Genomic DNA, 19,134 nt, shown 5'->3' with positions numbered 1-19,134 from the left:
GTTGACTTCCTCAGGTAGAAAATAGGCAGGGAAAGACCGGGGCAGAGATCAGGAGAGGAAGAATCACCCCAAAGGGAGAGGAGATAATCCCCGAGAGGCGAGGCTGCGGAGAAGCATAAACGCGGAGGGAGGGACAGCGAACTGGGGGGATAATCCGGCAGAGAAGGGGGGAGATAATCCCCTCGGAGAAGGGAGGTGGAGGATCCCAGAGAGGGAGGGGCGGGAAACCTGATAATCTCCAGGAGGAGAGAAAATACCGGGAAAGGGGGTGGGGGGAAGGGGGGTGGGCGGGTGGATAATCCGGAGAGGCAGATGAAGCGCGAGTCTCCCGGGGACGCATCCGGAGGCGGGAGGAGGAGGGTTAATCCCCGCTCTAGGGGCAAAAATCCGTCTTCCCGGACTCCGGCGCTGCCATGTTCGCTCCCCTGCAGGCCCGCCCGGCCCCGCTACCTGCGGACGGCTCTTCCCGCCTCACGCCACACGCACACGCGGCACCCCCGCTGCCACCGCCGGGTCGAGGGGCTCGGCCGGGATGGCTGCGGGACCCCGCCTCCCACCACCATTTCCCCGCCGGCTGGGAGGGACGGGAGAAGCGAGTAGCCGGGCGGGCGAACCCTCCCTCCCCCCCGCGCACGCGACCTCCCCTCCGGTACGGGAACTCACCGGCCGGCACCGACTCCCGCTGCACCCCGTCCCCTCCTCCCTCAGCGGGCGCCGCTCGGCCCCATGGACGATCCCGGCCGCGCGGGGCTGCCGGAGGGACGGCGCGAGCCGGAGGTACCGCCGCCGCCGCTCTGCGCCCGCCTCGGCGCGCGCCGCCGGCGTGGCTGTAGCACGCGCTCCCGCCGCCGCTCCTCTGCCCCGCCCACCCCCGGCGAGCGCGCGCGCGCGCGGCCTCCGCGGCAGTGGCGCGCGAGCGCCTCCCCCGCACCCTCCCGGAGGGAGCGCGCGCGCCTTTGCCTCGCCCTCCCCTCCCCTTCCCTCCGTGTGTGAGAGTGCGTGTGGGTGAGTGAGTGTGAGTGGGTGAGTGTGAGTGTATGTGGGTGGGCGAGAGGGGTCGGCGAGTGTGACAGAGCGAGGGCGAGTGTGTGGGAGTGCGCGTGACTGTGCGTGTCCCCGCACGTGCAAGCGCGCGCGCGTGTGTGTGCGCGTGTGTGCGAGGCGACGGTGGGGGCCGGCGCGGGGCCGCGTGGGGACACGCGCGCGTTCGTGTCACAGCACGCGCGGGTGAGGGCCGCCGTGGGTGCTGAGCGAGCGAGGGTGCCCGTGTGCGAGCCTGCGTGCCCCTGTCCTCTCCCCGCGTCCCTGCCGGTACCCCCGGACGGGATTCGGGCTGCCCCCGGTTCGTGTCCGGGACCCGGTCCCGAGTCGGGCTCGCCCCGGTCCCGAGTCCCGGGAGGGGACACGTGGCACTGCCTGCTCAGTCGCTGAGTGCGAGAAATGCGAGCAGAGAAATTTCACATTTCAGAGGGGAAAGGGAAAGTGGGGAGTTTCCCCTGATGCTAATAACCTGCAAGACCACTTAAATGGAAATAACACTGGGAAAGCGATTTCCCCGCACTTCTGGTCACTGTTTAAACATTTCGTTTGTTTTGAGCAATGATTACAGAGCAGCTCTCTCTCTCTCTCTCTCTTTTTTTTTTTTTTTTTTTTTTTCCAGGGGAGGCTCTCACCTTTGGATATTCATGGACTTAGGAAAATTTGGGTTGGACACAGTCAGTCCTGCATGCAGAATTCTTGCTAACTAAAGCTGGACTTTTTTGGTTTTCACCTAAGGGTAAAATTTGCTCCAGAAAAGAAAGGCTCATATCCAAAACAATCTGTCATTCCTCAACTTGTCTTCATTCACTTATTCCTCCTCATACCGACTTTCCTGGAAATTTTTGAATCCCAGCATACACTTCAATTGCAATCTGTATAATTATGCCGTTTTAAGAATACCCGGTAGCCCGGTGTGACATAAGGTAAACCTTCATAACGAGCTGTCTGCAATTCATGCTGGCTTTTATTTTGGGACCCATTGGAGAAGAGGGAAAGCCAGAGCTATGAGGGGGCAGAGTTCTAACAGAAAATCCACTAGTTTCCCATTTTCATCTTAATGGGTTCAGATTCTGCTTTCCTACTAGATAACGACTAAACTGATTTCTATGCTGCCAACAACATCAAAAAAAGCAGCTGATATTTATGATAGGCATAATTGCAGAAACTGTGGAACAGCAGCCAGCAGGTGAAAAACCTCTCTCAGATTGTCCAATAAAGTTGCATCAAGTAAATGAGATCCTGTGCACCTCATTTTAGGAAAACAGTGTGTAAAATTCCTTTAGGAATTATTTTTACTTACTCTTCAAATTACAGTAGCTACCCTGTGCTGAGAGCTTCATAGGCATGTGGAATTATACATCCCCAGGTCGAAAGAGCTTACAGCCCTCCTGCAATTTCTCAGTAAAAAGTCCAATTTGAACATATTTTTGGTAAATTGCTTCACAAACAGTTATCTTTTCCTTGTTAAACTGAAAGGAAACTTAAAATGGCATGAGGGATTCTAGGCAACATAATGACCTGTACCACCCTTTCGGCGTTTGAAAGCTACGATGGAAAAAGTGACAGGCATAAAAAAATCCTCATTCCCCAAAAAATAACTTTAGGTCGTTTTCTCTCCTTTGCCTGTAATTTACTTTTTTGGTGTTGTTCTAATTGAACCAGAGCCACAAAACGCATAAATGCCATCTCATCCTGTATTTCACAACTCAACATCTTGTTGACTTCTTCTCTCACAGTCTCCGCATCTGTGAAAACTGAGCATTATTCTATTAAGGAGAAAGGGTTGTAGCAATTTATGCTGACATCTTTCATGATATCCTGACTTTACCTTCGTGGCCAATGAAAGAAAATTGCTTCACTGCAAAACTTAGAGGTTCCTTATTACAGTTCAGCTCAGAGCTTGAATCCAAACCTATGAAATACAAGAGCCCATTTTTGGCTGCAACAGAAATATCTAAGCACGAAGTACTTTGACTGCTCCACAGTCTTTTGAGCGTCCTCCATTCTGGCCTCTGCAGCTGCTATTTGGCTATTAAAGCCCTCTAGGGAATGTGTCCCAAATGCTCACACACCATTTTTTGCCCACTATTTAATCCATTTGATCCATTAGGGTCAAGGAAGAAATAGAGATGTATTGTTTTGCAGAAGAACTTAGAAATTGATGTTTACCCTCTGTCAGGAATTATCATATCCTTTGGGCTTTTTGCTACTTGCATTTGCATGCTGCTCATCGCAGAAATCCCCCGTACAAGGATGGTCCTTAGGACCCTGCTGTGCTGCTCAGTCTGAGAGCTTTGAACCATTCCCGCAGTGCAAAAACGACCATAAATCTCTTTTGTCCATTTAATGGGCAATTACTGCACTTCAGCCAAGCCTCACCCTGTTCCCAGTTTGTGGCAGAGAAGACAGGACCTGGCCATGGCTGACTTATGTCCCAGCAGTTTCTGGCTAGTGATCAGGGTCAGCCAGGCACAGGTTAGAAGAGTGCCAAAACCGAGTTTCTTTATGCCAGGGATTATCTCAGTCTCTGTCTAACCACAGGATTCAGGCAGCGTAAGGACTGTATGGTAGGGCAGCCCCAGCCCTGACACTTTTGGGCTGATTGATTTGCGTTCACTAGAACTGAAGTTTATGACTCCTCAGAGCTTTGAACTCAGCCTTTGATGATACAGATCTCACTTGAGCGCTTTTGCTGTGAAATCTTCTGCTCCCTTTTGTAAAACTGCAGGGACTAGGGTGGCTAACGTTCTGACTGTTCTCTGCTGATGCTACAAGCACCGAGGTAGAGGTCTTTCTCCAGGGTCTTTCGGTTTTGCTAGAGCTCTTACCGTGATGTTAGAGGAGTTAGAGGAGCAGACATTCCGGTACACAGAATGCGGAAAGGAGGATGTGGTTTTCAGTCCCATTATAGTTCTGGATGTACACAAAACCAAAAACCTGTAATTACCACAGCTCTGCCACAATAGTGGAGAAGTTAGCTGCTGGCTGGTGTCAACTGTGCCGAAATTTTCTTTGTCTTATTCTCTGCAGAACTCTGGGTTTGAATTCCAAATTCTCTATCACTGTTCTGATGACTATTTTAATGACAAAATGAACAGTTGTACCCACAGAGGAGGTACTTCCTAGAGTTCATTCCCCTGTCCATACTTATTGTGGCAAACTGGTGTTGAGTGAAGGACTTTGGGGTGGTGTATTTTTTTAAAGAAGGTCTTAAGCTGATTGTTGGCAAACTCAGCAAGTCCAGTGTTCTGCACACTTTCGTTAAGCAGTGTCTAATTTGAATAATCATTTATTATGATCAGTCTTTAGACAGACCTAACTTTAGACTACTTTATTTGATAACCACCAAAATATGCTGTCTTCATAATCTGAAAAAATTAAGATAATGAAGTGTCAGTCTCTATGCTGTATTTATCACTATTTGGAGATCTTATGATGATAACATTTACATACCATCCAAAATATTTTAGGGAAATTTTAATTATCATTATTATTTTCATTTATTTTTTGTGTGTAGTTTGTTTTCATTTTTGTATGCAAGACATCATAAAACATTTTAAAAAATATCCAGCAAATACAGCAAAATTTCTAAGAAATGACACCATTTTCCAAGCTATGAGTTGCTCCAGAGTAACTCATAAAAAGATCACATAGGTAATTACAAATATTGATGGCAAAATAAAACCAGTTTTCTTTCAGGAGCAGGTGATCAAACTCACAATATTTAGGAGAATGTTGATTTACATGGAAAGGTAGGAAAGAATGAAAGAAAACAGTACCTACAGAGTTAAAAGGCTACATGTGTAATTCCTGTGCTATTTTGATCACTGAGGTCTGTATGCATGTGGAATTCAACTCCACAGAAGGAGATAATGAAGACAAATAGTATGGCTTTATTTTTAAAAGGGATGGATAATTTCATGGCAGCTTACAACATTGGTGACTGGGCAGGCTAAGATAATAAGGCTAATCAAATCTCATGCTTCACAGCACTTGCTCCCTGCGGGGTCAGGAAAAATCTTTCCACTGTATACAACACTATACAATTAGCAAGGTTATTATTGGGGAGCAGAGGTACAGCCTTCTAAAGCAACAAGCTTTTGCCATTATCAGAGAACAGAGGCTGTACTTGACCCAACAGAAAAAAAGCATTATTTTTTGGTGCCACTTCTGCTTCTCTACACTGACAGAGTTTTATAATTATAATTCTTGGGTTTGTTTTTTTTTTTTAATCCTTGGAACATGATTACCTAAGTGCATTACTGTCTGAAATCTGTCAGAAGCTCCTCCACCTGTGACTGCTTGCCCAATTCAAAAATAGTTGTCACTGACTGGACGCGGGAATCACATTGATTACGCTGCTGCAGGTTGTAAGTGCACATTTCTCTCTCATTAGGTCAGTAATGCTACAGAATTTGCATCTTTGCCGAAGTGTAGGCAGAAAGACGTAGTCCCAAATAATGATGGGATTTTAGCTAGGAGCTGAAATGACATATTATTTGAATATTTAGTTTGGGAAGTACCCTTCATTTTCTTTAATTGCCTGAACATATTGTTGTAGGTGTTCTGTGTGTATACTTGTATTTTTATTTCCCATCAGTGTGTGCATCTGAGAAATTATATTAGATGCAATTGAAAATATTTAGCTATTTTTTCTGCAAAATTTATTTCTTTATGTGAAACTCTTTATGAGTTGGTGGGGTTTTTTCCTCACAAGTTGGAGGAAACATGACAGCAGAATAATATTCTTTAAAAACCCATGTTATGAAAACAAGTCTCTTTTTATGAGCTATACCTCAAACACAAAGACAGTTATTTTGGAAGTGCTAATTATTTTCAGGTGACCTATACTTTTTCCCTGTGCACTACCTATATGCATTCTCAACTCTCAGCCCACACACTGTTCAGAGCAGGGAAAAAATCCACCAAAACACTACCTCATCCCCATCTTGAAATTTGGGCTAAATGATGAAAAAAATCTAAAAACGTAAGAAGACCTTATATAAAGACCTTTTCAAGACTTCTGAACCGGTGCAAAAGTGTTTACCTTTCTTGTATAAGAATATCCAACCCCTTTCTTTCACTAGAATTTCTGGCCATGAGCTGTAGAAGGCTCAGCTAAAGGAATTGAATCAAGAATAAATTCATTTCCTCCTTGAGTCTCAGTAAGAAGTTCACTAAGGATCTACTGTCTACAGTATCCTCCTGAATATAGTTAGGCACAAATAATCCATAGAACTGAACCATGATGATGTTCTGTTACTGAATCATGTCAGACACAGCTGTTTTAGGTGCTCAATGCCTTTTCTCCTTCATTCTTCACTAGCAAGGTCTCCCAGGCTTCTGTGCAAGGAAAAAGAGAAGTACCAGAAGTAGATGAAAATCATGATAGGGATTACTTGCAAGAACTCAGCTCATGCAATCCAGATGGTTTGAACCTGAAAGAGCTGAGTGGGCTGGCTGGTGTCTTTACGAGGCTGCTCTCTGCAATGTTTGAAAAGTAATAGAGATCAAAGAAGGTCCTTGACAACCAAAAAAAAAAAAAAAGACAAATTTGCACCCATCTTCAGAAAAGTCCAACAGGAAGATATGGGAAACTACTGGAGGGCTGGACTCGTTTAGGTAACTGGTAAAGTCCTGGAGCAAGTCCTCTCGGAACGCATTGCTAAACACATGGAGAAGGTGACCAGAAACAGTCAGCATGGATTTACAAAGAGTAAATTATGTCTAACCAGCCTGAAACATTTCTATGGTAAAATGCCCAGATTTGTAGATATCAAGACCTAAGCAAGGCAGAAAAAACCTTGATAGACTACAGCAAGATTTTTGGCACTGACTCTGACAATGTCCTTTTACCCAAGTTCACAGGTTTCAGTCCGGATGAGTGGAAACTGGATGGATTGGGTGGTCAGGCCAAGAGGGCAGTGGTTACTGGACCATGAGGACAGTAGCAAGAACAACAAGTGGAGCACCACAAGGGTCTGTTCTGGAACATTTCCTGTTTCTCAGTGACCTGGAGGAAATGTCAGTGATGGTTGCTCAGTGGATTTACAAATGAGAGCAGGTTGGGGTACAATTAAAATGCTGAGTGGGAGGGCTGCCCTCCAGGAAGACCTTTGCATGCTGAAGGAATGGGCCAACACAAACCTCATTAAGTTCAGCAAGGACAAAAGCTGAGTCCTGCATCAGAGGTAGACCAGCTCTTTGCACTGATTCGGGCTGGGGGAAAATGTGTCTGCATGGCTGGATAGCAGCTGTTCTGAAAAGGCCCAGGGGATGTTGGTAGACAGCAAGCTGAACATGAGCCAGCAGTGTCCTCTGGCAGCAGAAAAGATCAACAGAAACCAAGGCTTTATTAATGTAGGAGGAAAGTCAGTATATTATTGCCCCATTATCTTTGCTGGACCACATTTAAATACTGTGCCCACGTGGGGGCCTTTGGGACCCCCACTAGAGGAAAGACATTGAATGAAGTGAATCAAGTTCAGCAGTGGGCTACCAAGATGGTTGGAGGCTGGAGCACTTGGCCAGTGAGGAGAAGCTGAGAGAACTGGGCTTGTTCAGTCTGGAGAAGGGATGGCTTTGAGGGGAACATGACACTAGTCTGGCAGTGCCTGCAAGGAGGTTATTGGGGAGATGGAGCCAGGCTCCTCAGTGGTGCGTGACTGAAGGATAAGAAAAAATAGATAAAATGAAACCAAGAGAAATTCAGTCTGTAGACAAAACCTGTTTCACAACAGGAAGCAGTAGAAGTGTTTGCCAAAATAAGTCATACATTCTCCATCCTTGGAGGTTTTGAAGACTCAGCTGGATAAAAGCCTGGAGTAACATGGTGTGCTCTCACAGTTGTGCTTTCTTGGACCATCAGGTTGAGCTAGAGACACCCTGGGTTCCCTTCCTATCTGAATTACTCAATGATACAATGACTCAATGAGTTCACAGAAACTATTTCTACAGTGAATAAAGTTCTGGTATGTATGGGTTATTCAATACAATGATAAATCTTAAATTATACTGGGAGCCTGGACCAGAATCCTTGTTACTGCTGTGCAGTAACAAGCTGGCTGTAGTTCCATACTCCCCACTGTTTGCTCTCCTCCTGGCCTCACCAACTGTGCACTTCTGGTTGCTCTGCTTTAGGAAGGAAGTTTGCATACTTGGAGTCTTTTTTGGCCATGAGGAAATGTTTTCCTTTTTTGCCTTTCCATAGCCTCATTCCTAGGAAAGGAGGCCCCCAAAGTGAAAGAGAAAAATGATAAGATTATGAAAATAATGCTAATGAGATGTCTTGACAAGACACTCATATCTGAAAATAATTTCTTGAAAGAGAATGTAGAAATTCTCCTATTTCACCATCTTGTCTTCAGTCCAGGCGCACGAAGATGAAATTCCAGAAAAACAGAACACAGACATTCTCATTTTCCCAAAGGTTTCCTTTACAATGGTAAAATGATGTAATTTTACACACTCCTAAAAGTTATTTTACACTATGTGATAGCTGTAAAGGGACTGTAGTTTAAAGAAAAATCAAGTCCCAAGAAATTTTTGTCACATTCAATAAAATCAGAGTACCAATGAAGAGGATTTTAATTAAAAACTTCAAATAAACTCCAGGGAATCAAATCATTTGTGAACCTAACCATATCAGAAAAGCCACAGCTCAGCAGCCTACATGAGTAGACTCAGCTCACTTCCTAACAGTGCTCTCCTTACACAAAGTGTTGCCAGGGAGGCTCTGTATCCTCATGCTTCAAGGCCAAATTAATAGTCAGCTGAGTGCAGAAGGAACCATTCCTTACAACAGAGAAATTAATTTTAAATTAGCAGCTTCTACTGAAAGGTCCTCTTCCCTAAATTGTTGTTGCTCTGTAGCTAGAAAAGCACCTGTAGCTCTGGCTACAAAAGACAGCTCTTTCCCCAAACTCTTTGGCTGCAAATCTTCTCAAGACAAAATACACTGCTATTCATGTCTCCAGCTCAGTGGGATGCCAGCAAAAAATTGTGTCTCCAGTGAAAATCTAGTAGAAGATAAACAGTGTCAGTAGGAAGCACTGCTGCCTGTTCCCTGCTATCTGCCATAGCAAATTCATTTCACAGAACCCGCAGGTCAGTCTGGCAAAGATGACAGCAGCATCAGAAGACACTTTGCTGTCTGAATGAGAGAATAAAGATCAAGTACTGAAGAACAAAATATGAGGTGCTTTTAAAAGATACATGGATTGGAAAGAAGAAAATAACTGCTGATTGGGTATTTTTCTTTTTAGAAGGGACTCATTTTACTTAGAACCATATTTGTAGATCAAATTCTTATGACAAATATGATACCATGGGAAGAGCAATTCAGGAATTGTTCTGCCAGTATTGATCTTACATAACTTCCATTTCCTCTTTAATTTTCAAATGCTTGTAAGACTATAATATGTAATTTCAAGAAATTGAGCCAATCCTAAAAGTCCTAAAAGTATTTGAAAGAAATCTAATTATGGGCACTACAGCAAACCAGGCTTAAAAAAAAAAAAAATTACTGTAGGCGCATGTAACACAATATCTCCATTTAAAGATTAATTACTGGTACTGCATGGTCTAAACAGACCCCAGATTTGTATTTTTTGTTCCTGCAGTTAATTTCTTTCACAAAGTTGCTTATCATTTGAGAAAAGTTGGCTTGTAGGACTAATGGCATCCTTTGGTTCTGAGATTTATGTCCAGTCAAAACACCATTTTGCTGTGGAGTGGATTTTGGAAAGCCAAGGGAAAATATGGCCTCCTGAACCTCTTTGTGCAATTTACTTTGGTGAATGGGGATGGTTAGAATACAGATGTATGGAGTTGTAAAATACAAATCTGTCTGTGGGAGCTACAGAAAAAACTCATTTCCTTTGCATCGGACAAATTTCTGGCAGAGGAGGCAAATGAAAACAAGCTGACTAAAATGGTCCTGCACCTGCCACAGGGGAAGTATGGGCTGGTTACTTTTGCTTCTCACAGGACAAAGGCTGTTGGCAGGATTGATTTTCTGTTCATTGTCTATAGGGTTCTCATTTTCATTTTGATTTTCGATTTTAGCAGACCCCCTCCTAGGTGTTCTAGAGCATTTTTATGCCTTTCAAAAGCAGTGTACATATCACAGGGCTCCTTCTCTACTTTAATATTTTGCTAAGAATCTAATGGTGTTAAGTTCAGGACTCTTTTTTTAAGCAAAATTTTAGAAACAGCAATGTCTGGAATACACAGCTGAGTTAATACTGGAATACATAGCACAGTCCTGTCAGATAAGGGTAAAAATCCCTTATTTTTTTCTATTAACAGACTGCCATGGATTTTTAATAGCACTTTTTCCAATCTGGTTTAGATTTTTAATAGCACTTTTTCCTATCTGGTTACTCATTAAAGAAAAAAACCCAAAACAAACAAGAATTAAATAAGTCTTCGATCAAAATTAGAAGTTGGCAGCAGTACTTTCCCAGGCATAAAATTACTCAAAACAAAGGTAAATAATAGTGGTAGCTGCCTGCAACCTTGTAGTGTATTGGACTTCCACCTTCTATGGTCCTAATTACTTTATGAGCTCTCATACATGTTTTGCAGTGATACTATTTGTCTATTAGTCAAACACTGGAATCTGGAGGGGGGAAGGGAGAAGGAAAGAGGATATGCCATTGATATTCAGTGCCCAGCTGTTTCAGGAAAAAAAAAAATTAAGAGAAGAAGAAAAGTATTCAGCTCTACGCTGAATTTTGAAGGTGGTGTACACAGAATTTGGCCAGGTCACAAGGCCATGTGATTTCTTCTAATCACAAGCTGATTGTTGTTTCAGGTTTCTGAATTTTTATCTCATCTTGATTCCTATCTGTGTCTGAAGAATGCAAGACAAGGCTCAAAGACAAGACAAAAGTAACTTTTAGCAAGGCCAGGTACAACCATTCTACAGATGCATCCACTCTCAAATCACCAGTACCATTGCTTACAAGAGTTCATGTTTACACACACTACTACTGGTAAAGCCAGTGGTTGAGGTTGTGAGACAGCTAAAATCCTCCTTCCTCAAGCTGGAAATTAATTGCATTTAATTAAATGCAAAGCAGTCAATGTCAAGATCAGGCTTACAATGCCAAACTCCAAATGCAGACATCAGCTCTTAAAAAAAATTGAAATATATTCTTAGAAGTTTGAGTCCATCTAAGGTTCACAATCTTCCCCCAATGGTGAAGGCTGACCTCTGCCACCTAGAGCACACACAGCCCTTTTCTGTGCCCTTTGACAGCCTCAGGAGTAGGAGCAACTTTAGGAAGAAAGGAGTATCAAATCACCATGGGGAGTATGACATAAACTAGCCCTTTCAGGGTAAGAGAAGTGTTTCTATCTGGAACCAAAAGCCAGCACAGAGCTGTCAGTCCCTAGTGGGGATCCACCCTGTTGCCACAATATGCAGCTGTCTTGTGTCTTCCACTCAGAGAAGCAGAAGGGAGCATATGGTTTTGTACATTTATCTTCTGTGGCATGACCTTTTTACCTCTGCATAAGGGAAAAGGAATGTTGAGAAAATCCTACCTTTTTAGTGCTGTATTAATCACCAAATGCAAATTTGCAATCATCTAAACTAAACACTTGAGTTTGATTTCTATTTAACAGAAATCTTAGCCCAGCAAATATGATTTCTGATTATCACTCACATTTCCAGGGTACTATTTTAAAATGACAGCTTTAAAATATCATTATAGAGTGCTAAAAACCCTCTCCTTTTATAGAAATCTATTTTTTCCATAAATAGGAGTATAAACTCATTTAAATAGATTTCATTAAAATGCATGTTTATTGATAAATATTACAGAACCAAATTACTCTAGGGATAGCACACAATAAGGCATGTATTACTTGACCATTAGTACAGCTTTGAGTAGCTGAAGTTTCCCAATCTGGGGCTTTTTGAAGCACAGTTGGTGCATTTTAACAGGCCATTGAAACATGGCATCTTGTGTCTTTCTGCAGTATATTATGGAGTGAAAAAAGCTGCATTTCACTGAGAACATATTGACTGCTTTTGGCCTAAAAAATGGATGAGAACACTGTGTTCCATACATGTTGGGAGAACTGGCAAATTGTGGCATTTCTCCCTGATGACACAGAACTTCATGGAAAGCTGTGAGTCATAGGAGGTAGGAATCTTGCCTAAACTAAGACATTTTTGACACTGCAGGCAGCCTGCATGGTGTCCAGCTGTCTCTCCAGAAGGTGCCAGCCTCTTCTAGATCTTCCTTCATCTTCACTGTCATTTCTACACAGATGTCTTACATACTTGATGTCATCTGGTGGACTTCACATGCCTGCTTGTTGGCATCTGAATGACTGCCATTGCAACCTCTACCTCCCACAATAAACCAGCTAGACTAGCACATAAGTACTTCAGCCATGAGCTAGGGATAGAGAGACATATGGATAGACAGCTGGATAGGTAAGCTCTCTCCAGACTTTCCATGGAGCTTTGCTGTTGAGGTATTCTCGTTCTTCCCAGATGATGGGAAGAGCAGTTGAGTCAGCTGAGCCAGCTGATGCATTTCTCACCAAGAGCTTCTGCAGCCTCAAAGATTAGTTCCTGCAAGGCCTTCTCCCTGAGCTCTTTGGCTTTTCTTCAGAAGGGACAGAACTAAGAATTGCCTACTAACACCTCGCAAAGCTTCTCAAGTATCTCAAGAGTCCTCTCTGTGGCTATCTAGCAATGACAGCAGTTTCAACTCAATGCATTGAGGTTTCCTCATCCAGTCACGATTCAGTCAGTCTTAGCAGGGCTCAGAATGACATCGCCACAACTTCTACAGCTACTGGAAAGAAGGGAAAAACTAACTGTTAAGCCAGAACAGATTAATTTAGAAATGTTCTAAATGTGCCCACTACTCTAGTGGTCTCAATACTTTTTTTTTGTTTGTTTAGTGTATGAACTTTTAGATGTTTATATTTGTGTCTAGTACTTAATCAGATCTTAATGAGTATATAACAGTAAATTATCCCATTGTATGCTGCGATAACTTAAAAGTATGGCAAGGCTTTTGAGTTTTCTAGTGCATTAAAAAAAGATTACATTAGAGCTTCAAAAATAGAGTGAAGTAAATAAGTTCTGACAGTATAAAGAAATGTTGGAGAGAATAGAATCAAGTTAGTAAAAGAACATCTCTGTTTATTCAGAGCAGAGTTTGATGTGCTAACTGTTAAACATTAATGTATTATCTTGATGGATTTTGTACCTACACACTATAACATCACAGATGAAAAAGCTTTAAAAATAGCTCACTGTAATATGTGCTTCATTTATTAAAAATGTATGGGCAAAATAGATTGCATTTTTCATCGTCTTCACATTCTTGTCATTGTTCTCACAGTGAAAATCACAAATTCTGTTTTGAAGCTGAAAATGAATTACAGTTGTCATTAAATGTGGGTGTTTACAGATGTTATTAATTGACAAAATAGTACACTGTTTTCAGCAAGAGAATGCTTCATTTATACTCTAGAGAGCTGAAAGCTACCCTAAGAAGGAGAGAAGAGCACTTAGAAGCTTTTGAGACATGAAGAACATGGCACATGGACATTATCTGTTTCTTGTCTTTTTTATTGATAACCTGCAATAGTTTTTACTGTGTTTCAAATGTCTTTTATCAAGTTTCACTAATAACTTCATCAGCCAAAACATGGTTCTAATCCTTCTGTTTTTATCATACCTCTTATGAAATCTTGAAAACTGGCAATATTCAAGCTAGATAAGATGAACAGCATCCAAAAGCTTCTACACCCTCTGTTCCCTTTCTAATTCTTCTAGAGGCCTAATCCACGGAGTCACAGACTCACAGAGGCACAAAATTTCCATCAGCTTTCATTAAACTCAGTAGGAGATTCAAACTCCATCCGTTTTTCCGGATCAGGAAATTAATTTCCGCCAGAAATATTTTATGTAAAATATACCTGCTCTAAAAAAATCTTTACTATTTAAAAAGTATTTTCTCCAATTTTTTTTTAAATGCATCAATGGAAATCAGAATTCAATCAGTTTTAAATTATGATAGGAAACTGAAGGCAGGACTGACCTGTAGTTATCTTGCTCCTTCCAAAATAATCTGAATCTTAATAACACACAATTGACTGTTATCTTTCAGGAATCAAAATACTGGTGATTAAGATAGACATTCCAATTAAACAACTATGTATTTAGATTCTGGTAGGTAATAAAAAATGGGCAAAGTACAGAATGAGCAATGCCTATGTTTAATTTTCAAATTAACCTGTTAAACTTTTTCAAAATGTTTCTGTAGTTTTAATAGGAAAATGTAGAATGAGTGTTGTGGTCAAAACATTAGCTTTTAATTCCCTAGTATAATATCCTAAGCCAGCATATTTGAGTAGCAATATTACTTATTCTCTATAGATTTCAGTAGCACCAAATAGCATTACTGTGACAAAAACATATACCAAGATGTCCCTCACAATTTTTTCTAATATGTGTTTTTGTTGTGTCTTACTACTTTTTGAAAGACAAATATAAAGGCAAAAAGTGGTCTACGTAAAAATAACCAAATGAGTAAAAAAAATATAATACTGCAGCTGAGATGTATAGCTCATATCTGCACTGCTTCACACTGCAGAACCACTTTCCAGCATCATGGTGTTTTATAAATATGTGTTTGACAGCTCAGTAGCAAAGTATATTCCCACTTTGGGTGGAACATTGCAATTCTGCAGGATGTTGATTCATTGTGAGTTAGTCCAGTTGGCAAGTTAATTAATGTCAGTCAAAAAGAAGAGTTATAAATATCTCCATACACTCTGCTCTTCCTTTTGCTTCTTCAGCCTTACTATGTATGATGGTTTTGACCCAGGCATGATCGCTAGGTTAGCTTGAATTGTGTCTTCCTTCAGTTGATCTTTTGAACAGTTAACCCTTGCTTTACCACAGCAGCTCCTTACTGAAGGGCACCTCAAAGCACAGCCCTTTGAGACTCAGCAGGAGCTTACAGGCAGATGGTGAGTGCTTTTGTGCTGAAAAATGCTTGAAAACAATCACACAACAGACTGCTTAAACTAAGATTCCACCTTAGTCACACCGTATTTCTTGCAGGATTCTTCAAAAATATTTTCCAAATTGGGGGTCTGCTGAACATTGTCAGGAAATGAGTCTGTTTGGTTTGCAAAACGCTGGAAAAGAAATGTGATTGCACCAGAGCAGAGTATTCTTCTCAGATAAGATGGCAGCAGCACAGTGCTTGCAGGGCTGGAGAGGGAGGAGCACTGCCATCATGTTTGTGCAGCAGCACTGCAAACAACTTCTATTTGCATTTGGCAGTTTGCAGGTCCTTGATCCATACAAACATCTGCAGATGACATGTGCATCGTTCTGTGCCCCTGAGGGGGTAGGTACCAGCTGACAGCTCTACAACTGCACCCCTGAGCTCAGCCAGCTTGGGCTTAGATTCAGCTGAAAGTGACCATTGAAGTCTTCCTACATCCTGTCTGACAACTCACAGTGAGCTTTTTTTAGTTGGGTTCTTTCAACTGAGACTTTCCTCTCCACGAATTGTTTTCTTCCTGGTGCCTCTGTCTTGTTGTAATGGAAAATACCAGGTGCTGCTCATGTCCCTATAAAACAGCCAGAGACCTGGGCAAGGGATGTGAGCATGTGGTGAGAAAAACTGGTGCATGGCCTGAGCATTTCCCATCAGATGCCTTCCTGCTCTCTGTTTACTGCTGCAAATCCTCTCCTAGCAAGGCATCTCTGCCCCCACACTGACTTTAGGAGCTCAGGTGTTTATCACAGAGCACAGTGCTTATCACAGAGCACAGCCTCCCACTCTCTGGGCCAAGTTCAGGAAAGACAGACATTTCAATGCCTCAGCTTAATTACACACATTATTTATTGGCTCCCACATATTTCCATTAATTGTTATGTCAGAATCTAATTTAACAGTAGTGGAGTGGCAAGGAACAGAGGGCACCTAGGGGCTTAAAGCACTTGCATTTTTTCCCTAAAATATCCTGAATCATGCTGATGTTTTCTCTTCTCTCTAAGGATTTGGAGAATATACACTAAAATCATAATTAAACATTTTGACACATGAAGTCAAGGAGAGTTTTCCATCAGCTTTACATAGCATGATTGACCCATAGCTGGACAGCTGCTAACAGGGTAAAAAGCTGTCCATGTGTTAATACATTTTCATGACATCCGGATGTGTACATTTACAAGCCCAGGAAAGGGCAGCCTTGCAAATTTGAGTTGTAATATGTCTTTTCTAAATTGACAGAAATGTTTCTCTGTCTGCTGCTCTTTAATATAGAGAGTGGTAGATCCAGTCACCTGTCAGAAGGATTTTTAGCCCTATATTCCACTGCTTCTTTGAAATATTTATGTCTCATAATAAGTTGGGAACAGCTTATTATCTACAGTCAGTAGAGAAACATAAGAAGTAGGAACACACAAGTCTAAAGATGCAAATTTCAAGGAAAAGCCTAGATTTCTTCTGAAGGGATCAGTACAAAGCAGCTGAAGAAAAATTGTTAGAAATTTGAATGAATGAAGAGTTTCTCTTGCTCTGGTCCTGCAACCCAGCCAGCATCTTATGGGACATTAGATGCATGACCCTCCCACTGGAAAAAATTCATATTCTTCCATGTCCTGAGGTTAAGATTCTTTCATTTGTACATAGACTGTTGTGTCATTTTTTTGGTTCCTTACAGGAAGATGAGTCATTAGGAGAAATTAACATGGAGAATGCTTGACACTCTGGCAAGAGGAGGATAGGAATAACAAATATGGGTGAGGACATGGGAGGAGAAGGCAGAAGAGATGACTAGAGTGTTGATATTGCCTGCAACTGACAGCCTCAGAAAAACTAATTAGGGCTAAGGAAGCTGAAGAATTCCATATGAGGAAATGGAGTTTGAATATTAATAGGCTCTTCTCTATTATTTTCCAATTTTAAATACATTAAAATGGAAGGGGCCTAAAGTTTGGGAAAACACGTTTCATTTATTCTTGTGACATGATGAACAATGCCAGGATTAAAAGATAATGGTTTTTGCAGGGGTCCAAACCCATGTGTATACTGGGGTTAGCACACAGCTGATGCAAAACTGAAGTTGCACTTATATAATTCCCTCTTTAAGGGTTTCCATGAAATTTAATGGTAAACCAAGCTCTGTTTCTGAATAAGCTTGGCAATGTCACTCAGTATTTGCCATCAGACAAGGAAAAAGCATTGTACACTATATTTTTCATTTGTTTTGCTATTATGCTGTTTTAAGAATGATTTACCATTGCTTGGCTCTGTGATTCATTTGATTGCTTTCCCTCATTTCAAGATGAATCGTAGTTTTTCATCTGTTTGCTGTCATGTCTCATTTCACTGAAACACACATATTGCGCCTATTGCCATGCAAAGAGGTGCTATAAAAATAAAATGTATTATTATGATTACCAGAGTAAAAGAACCCATAGTCATCTGTTACAGAGCGTGCTCTCTGCCAGACTCAGTGCTCGTGCTCACAGTCCCTTTCTCTGTTTCTGCTGGCAGAGCTCTGGTGAGTTTCTGAGCCCTACCAGCTGGGAAGCGTCAGGAGGACCAGAGGAAATGGGAATAACGGGGCAGATTTATCCCTGATACTTCCACAGAATTACAACTTGCTTTCCTGAGGCACAAAACAGCAATGAGAATACAGCTGTGAGTTTTGAGCTCATCAGACCTCAGGGAATGGAGATGGCAGTTGAGCATTTGGGTGAGAAGCCTCCCAGGAGCACCCGTAGCCACAGTCTGACAACCGTATTCCCTCGTCTCTCTCCTGCACTTACCTGCTGGTTGCTCTCCTGCCTCAGCTGCCTCCCTGAGGAGTAAAAGCAGCAAGTGCAGAAACACAAAAGCATCCCCCCATCTGCCTTTGCCCAGCTTTTCTTCAGTGAGGCAGTGCATGGAAGAGCACACATGGTGATATGGGAAGCAATTCTGGGGTGGGTACAGCTTGACAGGGCTATAGGTCCTCCCAGTCTTACTAACAGCACTGCTGTAATTCAGTGAGGGTGTTTGTTTGAGTGTTTGAATTGTAAACTGAACTCCTGGAGATATGAATGTGACAGCCAGCCATCTCTTGCTTTGCTCAGAAGGATGAGGATGCCTGACATGTTCACTTCAGAATGACATCTGCTTGCAGATAAGAAACCTCAAGGAATGTATTTTGGAGTGCTGTCTGCATGGGTGTGTTGGGGGGGAGGAGGAAGAGATCTTACTTACATTCTATTAATCAAGTCGTTCTGCTATAAACCAGAATATATTTTTGTGCTAAATTAGGCCAAAAAAATTAAATGTGTTTCCTGGATGCCTGGGTGGAAAGGGCTGATCTGTATCAGTTCCAGGGGCTGATCTATATCAGCTCCAAACACACAGTGATTCATTACATTCTCTGGACTCTTGAGAGAGCCTAGTTAGCCTGCCTTGGTTACATCTTGCTGCTGCTGCCACTTTCTCTGCTGGCATGTAATGTACCTACAGGCACTAGATTTACTAATTACTTGTGTTCTTACTGCAAGCCAAGACTGGCCATATTTTATAATGCTCCTAAGGGAATGAATATATTTGGCCTGTTGAAGCTGAATGCTCTCTGGATTCTTAAAGGTTTTCTTATCATTTATCCCAGCCACCAGCTGGGGTGTCTTGCAATCTGCTTCAATTGGATTTTTGATGGCTACATGCAGGGACCATACCAGGGAGCTTGCACTTACATTACAGTGGTACCTCAGAGTGGAAAGAAAAGCCTGGCCAGATGCAGGGCACAGGGAGAAGGAAACTGCCAGACTGCAGTAGCTCTCCAAGACATGGAAATGTTACTGTAGGTTTAGGACAGGACACATAGGGGATTTTAAAGGATTTTTATTGCCCTGGGCAAGGGAGCATGGAAGGCAGGACAGCAGCATAAGGAGACAGATTTCATGTGATACAGAGTCTCAGGGGAATTGTTGACTCTGAAAGAGTAATTAGGAGCAGGCAGGGCAAGAGGTGGCTGAGGTATCTGGAAAAAAGCACAGCTTGAGAACAGAGACTACAATGTATGTATGCAGTG

The 19,134-nt window shown here is 42.2% G+C and overlaps 1 protein-coding gene across 2 annotated transcripts in view; it reads right to left on the bottom strand.

Annotated features, from left to right (window-relative positions):
* PALS2 (protein associated with LIN7 2, MAGUK p55 family member) overlaps positions 1–818 on the bottom strand; it is a 57,923-nt gene extending 57,105 nt beyond the window's left edge. The window contains exon 1 of one of the 2 annotated variants that reach the window (XM_059845078.1): positions 664–818. The gene's annotated coding sequence lies outside the window, so the exon portion shown is untranslated. The remainder of the gene's footprint in view (positions 1–663) is intronic. The other variant, XM_059845085.1, reaches the window with a different exon arrangement.
* Positions 819–19,134: the final 18,316 nt, after the last annotated feature.

Source organism: Haemorhous mexicanus, chromosome 1 (genome assembly GCF_027477595.1).
Source record: "Haemorhous mexicanus isolate bHaeMex1 chromosome 1, bHaeMex1.pri, whole genome shotgun sequence".
NCBI lineage: Eukaryota > Metazoa > Chordata > Aves > Passeriformes > Fringillidae > Haemorhous > Haemorhous mexicanus.
The sequence above is the reverse complement of the archived record's forward strand: the minus strand, read 5'-3'. Positions and strand labels throughout refer to the sequence as shown.